Source organism: Delphinapterus leucas, chromosome 3 (genome assembly GCF_059928025.1).
Source record: "Delphinapterus leucas isolate spDelLeu-1000000601 "Yukka" chromosome 3, BTC_Dleu_Yukka2, whole genome shotgun sequence".
Lineage (NCBI taxonomy): Eukaryota > Metazoa > Chordata > Mammalia > Artiodactyla > Monodontidae > Delphinapterus > Delphinapterus leucas.
The window spans coordinates 88,632,258-88,641,736 of NC_143131.1; the positions used below are offsets into that span (position 1 = coordinate 88,632,258).

Below are 9,479 nucleotides of genomic sequence, written 5' to 3' on the forward strand. Positions count from 1 at the left end.
GATAAGTCTATAATCATAGTTGGAATGTTAAACACATCTTTCATATTTACTAATAGAACAGATATACAAAAACAGTACAAATACAGAAGATGGGAAAAACATCAACCATTATCAGCTAATTGACATTAACATAAGACTGCAAAAGAACAAATTGTCAAATGCCAATAGAACACTCACCAAGGTAAAACATGTACCTAGATAGACAATAAATCTCAATAGACTTCAAAAGACTGAAATCCTATGGAGTATGTTCTCTGACCACAAAGAATTTAATTAGAAATTAATAGAAATGATATCTAGAAAATTCTCAAATATTAGGAAATTAAGCAATACATTTCTAAATAAACAGTAAGTGGCAAAAATCAGAAGGAAATTTTAATTGAATAATAATGAAAGTAAAACATCAAAATTTATGAGATACAGTTAAGCAGTTCTCAAAGGGACATTTATAACTTTAAATGCCAATATCAGAAAAGAAGAAAGTTATAAAGTGAATCATCTAACTTACCACCTTAAGAAGGTTAAAAAAACATCAGATTATACCCAAAGCAAGTAGAGAAAATGAAGCAATAAAGAACAGAAATCAATGACTGACAAACATGGAGAAAATTAGCAGATCCAAAAGTTGGTTCTTTAAAAGACTAATAAAACAGAAACCATATGTGAAGATTAATGAAGAAAAAATAAAATTAGCAATAGCAGAATTGAATTAGTGGCTATTACTACAAAATGTTCGTATAATGGAATATTGTAAGCAACTTTATGCTAGTAAATTAGACAATAAAGTGAAAACATTTCTTGGGAAAAAAGAGACTCAAAAGCAGTTTGGCCCCAAACATGGAGTCTTGTAGCCCAGGTCTTACCTGAATCAGGATGAGGGAGTGGTGGGTCCACGTGGGGCTGTTGGCTGTGCCCCTGCTTGCGGCCTATCTGCACATCCCGCCCCGCCAGCTCTCCCCTGCTCTTCACTCATGGAAGTCATCAGGCAAATTTTTTACCTACAAGGGACTGCGTATCTTCTACCAAGACTCTGTGGGTGTGGTTGGAAGTCCAGAGATAGTTGTGCTTTTACACAGCTTTCCAACGTCCAGCTATGACTGGTACAAGATTTGGGAAGGTCTGACCCTCAGGTTTCATCGAGTGATTGCCCTTGATTTCCTAGCCTTTGGCTTCAGTGACAAACCGAGACCACATCACTATTCCATATTCGAGCAGGCCAGCATCGTGGAGGTTCTTTTGCGGCATCTGGGGCTCCCGAACCGTAGGATCAACCTGTTGTCTCACGACTATGGGGATATCGTTGCTCAGGAGCTTCTCTATAGGTTCAAGCAGAATCGACCTGGTCGACTTACCATCAAGAGTCTCTGTCTGTCGAATGGAGGTATATTTCTTGAGACTCACCGTCCTCTCCTTCTCCAAAAGCTTCTCAAAGATGGAGGCCAGCTGTCACCCATCCTCACGCGACTGATGAACTTCTTCGTATTCTCCCGAGGTCTCACCCCGGTCTTTGGGCCATACACTCGACCCTCTGAGAGTGAACTGTGGGGCATGTGGGCAGGGATACACAACAATGACAGGAACTTGGTTATCGACAGTCTCTTGCAGTACATCAGTCAAAGGAAGAAGTTTAGAAGACACTGTGTGGGAGCTCTTGCCTCTGTATCTATTCCCATTCATTTTATCTATGGGCCACTGGATCCAGTGAATCCCTATCCAGAGTTTTTGGAGCTGTACAGGAAAATGCTGCCGCGGTCCACAGTGTCGATTCTGGATGACCACATTAGCCACTGTCCACAGATATAGAGGATCCCATGGGCTTCTTGAATGCATATATGGGCTTCATCAACTCCTTCTGAGCTGGAAAGAGTAGCTTCCCTGTATTACCTCCCCTATTCCCTTATCTGTTGTGTATTCCACTTAGCAAGAAACGCCCATAAGAGGTCCTGGCCACCAAACACTATTCTCTCACAAAAGTCCGCCAGACTCACACTGGTGAACAGCATATAGTAAAAAGCCAGCAGAAGCTCTAAGGGTGACCTAATAGTCCACCTCCCATTCCTTTGACATCTGATCAAGTGTATGGACTTGCCTTTGTCTTTGTGTTATTAGGAAAGTCTGATGGGCACTACTACTCACTGATGCAGAAAGATAGACAGACATTCTTTTGCATAAAAGTCTTTGAAACACTTCTATGGACTTTTCTGAAATATTTAGATATGCTAATTTCTGGCCCTGATTGGAATTATCTAAAGGTGCCACCTTCACCTCACCTTGAATGGCTTTAATTCTCTAAGTGACGCAGCTTCAAGTGAGAATGAGTCTCCCTTGTTATAACTTTGGATTTAGTTTCTTTAGCTGCTTCTAACTGTAGTCATTTTGTTAGACTTTGGTTTCAGTAATGCAGTATTCTAAGTATACTTTAAGACTATGATTTACCTACACATATTATGTATGTATTTTATAAGGACACTAAACCAGCAGACACTTACTCTAGCAGAGTAGTTTAACCTCATTAAACATGTTTCGTTTCTGAGTAACTTGAACTAAAGCCAAGCTATTTACAGAATTTCCTAAAATCAAAGAACCTTAAGGACAGTAGTCTCTGTGCCAGAGATTTACTGTTAGAACTGGTCTTTCCAGCTAATAACAGTCGGACTCGTCATACCTCAGTGCTTAGAAGCATGTCCCTCCTGAGCCAGAGTGGAGAGGAGGGGATCGTTGTACAGTCCAAGTTACCAGGCTGAATATATACTGATTGCTTAACTTCTCGTTGGTTGTCCCAGAGAGGGTTCCTCATGTAGCTCAGCAATTCCTGTACTTTACAGATGGGAAAGTTCCAGAAACTTTAAGAACAAAGTCTGAAAGTTCTATGAGCAAATGGTGCTGAATACTTTTTTTTTAAGCCACAGTTTCATTGTCTTAGTTAAAACAGGATTATTAAGTGGTGATTTTAAATTCTTTTTTTTTATTAGCAACTTCAAGTATAACAACTGGAATAAGTGTTTATTTTCTATTAATAAAAATGAATTTTGACAAAAAAAAATAAAGCAGTTTGTATTTTTAAAAAACTGACAAAAGAGGAAATAGAAAGATCTGACAAGCCCAACTATAAAAGAAATTGAATTTATAATCAAAAATATTTTCAAAAAGAAATCCTGGCTTATTTTGGCAATTTCTATTAAGCATTTAAGGAAGATGAAATCACTCTCACACAAAATATTTCAGAAAATAACAGAGGAAGGAATTCTTTTCATCTTGTTTTTTGAGGACAATATAGCCCTGAAAGCAAAGAATGACAAGGTATCATAAGAATAGAAAATCAGAACTCCTGGTTTCAGTTCTGACATGAAAGAGCTTAGAAGTCATCACTCCCACCCTTAAAAACAAGAAAAAAAGATAAATAAATTGAAAATCAAAAACTTTTCTTAGACCCCTCGGAGAAATGAGGCAACAGGACAAGCTGCCACCACAAATCTGGAGAGACAGACAAGTTCAGAGAGCCACAACTGAAGTTGGCGTTCCTAGAGCAAAAGCCATAACATGATAGGAGCACTAAATGGTAATTTTGATGAATTGCTAGAACCTGAGAGAAAACTAGTTTGAGAAACTCCTTGAGGCTGCAATCTTAGGAGGGGCTCGCACTTCTACTCCAGGAGCCCCACCAGATTCTCACAGTGAGGAGCCAAGAAAGATGTTCTCTTGGCTCTGGCAGGGCAGGGAGAGGTAGAGTAACCATTATGAAATATGCCCAAAGTGTTCTCCGTAACAAATGCCTACTCTCCAATGAGAAAGACTTTACCAGAGCCTTATTCCACCTGGGAGAGGCACTTTTCTCTGATTCTAGCATAGAGATGAGAACTCTATGAAAGAATCAAAAGGAAATGGTAGCATCAAAAACACTGTAACAGAAATGAAAAATGCCTTTGATGGATTCATCGGTAGACTGGACACAGCTGAGGAAAGAATCAGTGAGCTTGAATATAGATTAATAAAACTTTCCAGACTGAAATGCAAAGAGAAAAAAGAATGAAAAATCAGAAAAGAACATCCAAGAACTGTGGGAGAAATTCAAATGGTACAACATATGCGTATTCAAAATACCAGGAGGAGAATAAAGAATAGAGCAAAATAAATATTTTCATAATGGCCAGGAACTTTAGAAAGTTAATAAAATAGGCCAAACCACAGATCCAGGAAGCTCTGGGGTTACCAAGCAGGAAAAGTACCATAAAATATACATTTTGGTATATCGTTTTCAAACTGCAGGAGACCAAGGACAAAAAGCAAATCCTGAAAGAAACCAGAGTTGGGGCAGTGTTTGGCAGGAACTTTCCCAAAGAGAAACAAAGATAAGAATTTCAGCAGACTTTGCATCACAAATCATACAAGCAAGAAGGGAATGGAATGAAACATTTAAAGTATTGAAGGGGGGAAGAAAAACAGCAATTATTCTTCAAAAGTGAAGGAAAAATTGAGATTTTTTTAGATGAACAAAAACTGAGGGAACTTATCAACAACAGAACGTCCCTGAAATAACTGTTAAAAGAAGTTCTTCAAGGAGAAAAAAATATATAGATCAGAAATGTGGATCTACATAAAGAAAGAAGGAACACTGGAGAAGGAAAAAATAAAGATAAAACAAGATCTCTTAGTTTTCTTAATCTTAATTGATCTAAAATAGTTATATTTTATTTAAAGGAATGCAATGAATGCATGGTATATGCATAAGTGAAATGAATGACAATAATGTCATAAGGGATGAGATGGAGGAATTAGAAATACTCTAAGATCTCTGCAGTACTTGTGAAGTGCTATATGTTATTTGATGGTAGACTTAGGTTAGTTAATTTATACTGCAACCTCTAGGACAACCACTAACATCTTTTTAAAAGAAACATTAAAATGGAAAGAGAGAAGATGAAATGGAATCAAATGAAATGCTTAGTTAAAACCAGAAAAGGCAGGAAAAGAGGGAAAAATAAAATTACAGGGCAATAATCTATCAAAAATAGACACAAAGATAAACAAAATATAGCAAATAGAATACAAGAAAATATAAAAAGGTAAATCACAAGTGGGATTTACTAAACAAAGCTATTTCAACATTTGAAAATTAGTATAAATCACCACATTAATAGACTTAAAAAGTAAAATGTAATCATCTCAATCAATACAGAAAAAAGCAGTTGACAAATTTCAGCAGCTATTCATAATAAAAATTTTCAGCAAATTAAAAAATGATAGGAACTTCTCTATTTGATTAAAAAAACTTTACAGCTAGCCTCATACTAGTTCTTTATTAGTTATGGACTACAAAGGGTTAAATAACTAAATAAAATGAAGAGAAAAACATAGCCTTCAAATCTTCTCTCATTCTTAAATCCAGGTTCATTCAAGAGAAATTCAAGCTAAATAACATCTCAATAAAATTGGAGTGAACTTATAACTCCTATTATAACTTATAACTCAGATATATTTTCTACTTAGTTTCACCCTTCCTCATAAATTTGTTATAAAATTGAAATTTATCAAAAATTACTGTTGCATTTCTGAAGGTAAAATAGTAATACAAAATCTGTCAGAAACAATGTAATAACTACAACAATTGTGAGGAAAAACAAATATTTTCTAATTATCCATTACTTTTGGATGAAATTGTTAAGTGCAATGAGATCTGGGAATGAAGAGAAATCATAAATTTTACTCTTAGATCTGCAGCAACTCATTTGTGTGAATAAATTATATAACTTCTAAGTTTCTTGATTTAATTCATGTAAAGTATTTTATTAATTATATATACTTAACAGAAAAGTTCTAACATTTTATTAACCATGTATTGGACTGTCATACAAACATATACCCCAAGAAAAAAAAAATGGTAGGAAGCTTTGTTATCTATAACACATAATGACTAGGCTTCATAGAATATAAACTTAGAGGGACTCAAGTACACTTCAAAAGATCATAAAACACTGAACTCTGATTTTCAAATTGTTTAAAATTCAGAAGATACTTTTGACATATTTTATGCCATTTGGCACTCTGCGATATTTCAAAATACCTCACCTTTAAGTTTCAGAAGATTTCAACATGAAAGTCTTCTAGAAAGCTAGGCTTTATAGAAGTAATTCTCAGCATACTGATTTGGAATCAACAAAAACAGTTTACAAATAACAGTTACTTCAAGGCCAACCCAGTTCATAAAATCTTCATTTCTGAGAGCTGCTGAAGCAAAAATGTTCTGAACTATGATGTTGTCGTGTTAGTGTACACAAAGCCCGGTCTCTGATCTCTGTTTCATAACCAGTATTTAGAAACCATTTGAACAACGCAACGATATTCTCTGTTGTAAAGTAAAATAAAAATTTCATCAAATATATCTATTTACTGGTATGGTTGTGCTAACGTACTTTTCCAAGGCTATTTAACAAACCTCTGATGACTAACTCAGTTCAGGCTATATAAATTCATGTCTTGGTATAGTCTGTGTATATTAAATGGTGGGAGATAGTTTCTTCACTGAGTTTAGAAAAAACTTAAATTTTAATCCATGTAAAATAAAGGCAGATAATCTGATTTGACATATCTTGAGAAGCCTGGAGGCTAGAAGAACCCCACTGGGCCAGTAGATGATTAGTTAATAAAGAGAAAGCAGCCTGACACCAAGGTGAGCAGTAATTAAACCTGTAGTGAAATTCTCTAATAGAATTCAATAAAGTGGCACATTGTTAGCAGAACAGGTTTCTTCAAATGGCATTGATGGGTAAACCTCAAAGTGAGCAGAGATTCTGTTCAAGGAAAAATGCAGATGCTTCTTCTATGAATTTACTGCTCCCTGGGTCATGTTCTGTACAGGCAGTATATCGGATATTCAGTGTGTTTGATTTCCACTGCTTTTCATAATTGATGCAAAGAGAAAGTATTGAGTTATATCTTCAGTTCATTCATTTATTTTTCATTGCAACGATGGGTTTGATTTGGTTTTGTGGATGTAGGGGTGGAAAAACTTTCCCTTCTCTTCTAGGTTCTTTGGCTGGTCTAATAAATTGATATAAGACAGAATAACAGGAGAAAAAAACAAGAGTTTCATAACATGGGTACTTTCAGTATATATGGAAGAGACCCAGGAAAAATGAGTAACTCTCTAAAATGGCTGAAGCCATCACTTTAAATATTATCTTCAGCTGAAGACAAAAGAAGATGTTGCGGTTGGGGAGTCAGTTATGGGAGGTGAGCAGGAAAAGCACAGTAACCAAACATACGGTTATGCAGATTTGTCATTGCCTTCTCCACTGGTAATAGTTTCTAAAGATTTAGTCATCCTTCTCTTCCCAGTACAGCCAGGGAAATACCAGTACAAGTGGCGATTTCCCTTATAAATCTAAATTTTCCTTTTTCTTAGAAAAGGAAAACTTTCATGCAGTTTCCAGAGCTTTTCTGTATGCTGTTTCTTAAAAATAATCAGCCTAAAGTAATCAACATGCTAAAGAGGCGTATTTTGGGTTATATATTTTTCTCCCCTGAAGTGCTAAAATCTAGAATTCCAAAGGTGAATAAAACAAAGCCGTTGTCATAAAGGGCCTTGAATATCACAGTCAATCCAGAAGTATAAATACATTTCAAAGTATAAAGGCCTACAGGGAGAAAACCCCTCACTCAGCCTGAGAGTGTAAGGAAAATAGAGAGAGATGACCTTGAGGAGGAATCTTAAAGGAAGACTAGATATTTGTCAGATAGGGAAAGGCATTTCAGGCACAGGGAACTGAATGTGAAAAAAGTATGAAGTTATGAAAATTAATGACAGTTCATGAAGCCATAACGCTGTTAGCTTGGCTTGTGGGCGGTTGAACACAGGCAGATGCAAGTAAACCCAAGAGGTAAGAAAGGACCAAATTGTGAATAGCTTTGACTGTTGATGTAAACTTGTTCCCATGGACAACTGAAAAATAGAGTGTTCCTCAACTGAGCAGGGGAAGAAAAGAACTTGATTGGAAAGGAACATGATTGCAGGTTTTTATGGCTCCCAGGAAGCAATGAATTACTCTTTTCAGACTCACACTTACTTGCAAGGTGCCTGAGCATCAGTAAAGAAGGAAAAAATATATAAATATTTCACAATCATAAAACGGTGAAATATTTATGTAAATAATGAAGATGGAGAAATGGGGTGAGACAGGAAGATGAGAGACCAGTTAAAACTGTCCAGTCTAGTTCTGATAAAATAAGGGTCAGGACTAAGAAGCAGCAGTGGGGAGAAAGCAAGGAGAAATGAGGAGGTTTGCAATAAAACAAACATGTCTTAATGGTAAGCTGGAGGGAGAACGTGAAGAGGAAATTGTCAAAGATGACTAGTTTTTTGCTTTGGGAGAAGAGGTTTAATGGCATTTTTAAGCATCACTGAGAATTTAAGGGGAAAAACAGTATTAAATTTATAGGGTGCATGGAGAAGTCTGGACAGGGGCTTCCCAAAAGACATTTTTGAAAGGAAAAATTGTCAAAACCCCTGCCTCCTGTTTTGTTTTGTCTTATCATTTTCACTAGTCATCTGTATCCAGACTGCACTTATAAAATTCTTTCAGGTGTCCTTTTGGTCATCTGACTTCTTCTTGCAAATATCATGTGTTTGTTTTCATAGATTCTGTATCTTTCAAAAACTGAACACTGAATTTTCTAGAATAGAAAACAGAGAAGGTTAAGCAAGCTTGTTTCTCATGATAGCACGTTAAACCCTACAGGAATATATCAAAATTAGCGTAAGATTACTGAGCTACTTTATCCGCCAAATAAATAAATAAGTAAGTAAGTAAGTATGCCCATGTTCCCATGTTTAGAAGAAGTGTGGGCTCAGTGGATTGCAAGGCTATCCCCTGAAGTAGAAATAAACCTCTGGAGAGATCTTTTCTGCTAACCAAAGGTGAAACCAGAGACATTTCTGCCCCCTTAAGAGGCTTCAGAAGCTAAAAGGGATTGGAACAGAAGGTGAAGGACAGTGTGACAGATGGGAGTCCTCCATTTTCCTCTAGAGAAAATTCTGCTATGTGCCCCTCACACCATCCTCCATGCCTCTCAGGACCCAAAAAAGCTTCAAAATCTATTAAGAAAGATTTCTTATTTCAGCTGAATGAAAGAGCTCAGCATTAATTGAAATATAAGAGTTAAGGTATGTACGTAGCCCTATGATTTTTTGTGTGTGTGCTGATATAATAATGATGATGTAATACCATCTGGAATAAAGACAAAGGTTACATCAAGTTGAAAATTATATTCCTAAGCCTTACTTATGGTAACAGGTTCAAGCAAGTTCTCAATTGTCATTAGTAGCTCTTGATCTGAGGATTCTTTGGCTCGTCAGCAAATGCCATGCTTCTTCCAAATAGCTCACGTGCTTCTTCCAAATAGCTCACTTCCATTCCTCTGCTCAGGCCCCAGGCTCTCACACAGAGGCTTCCTAATGACCTGCAGCCCAATCTTAAACTCGC

At 36.4% G+C, this 9,479-nt stretch overlaps 1 pseudogene; it reads left to right on the forward strand.

Moving 5' to 3' along the window:
• Window positions 1-563: 563 nt before the first annotated feature.
• On the forward strand, window positions 564-2,350 carry LOC111162848 (mesoderm-specific transcript homolog protein pseudogene; annotated as a pseudogene).
• Window positions 2,351-9,479: the final 7,129 nt, after the last annotated feature.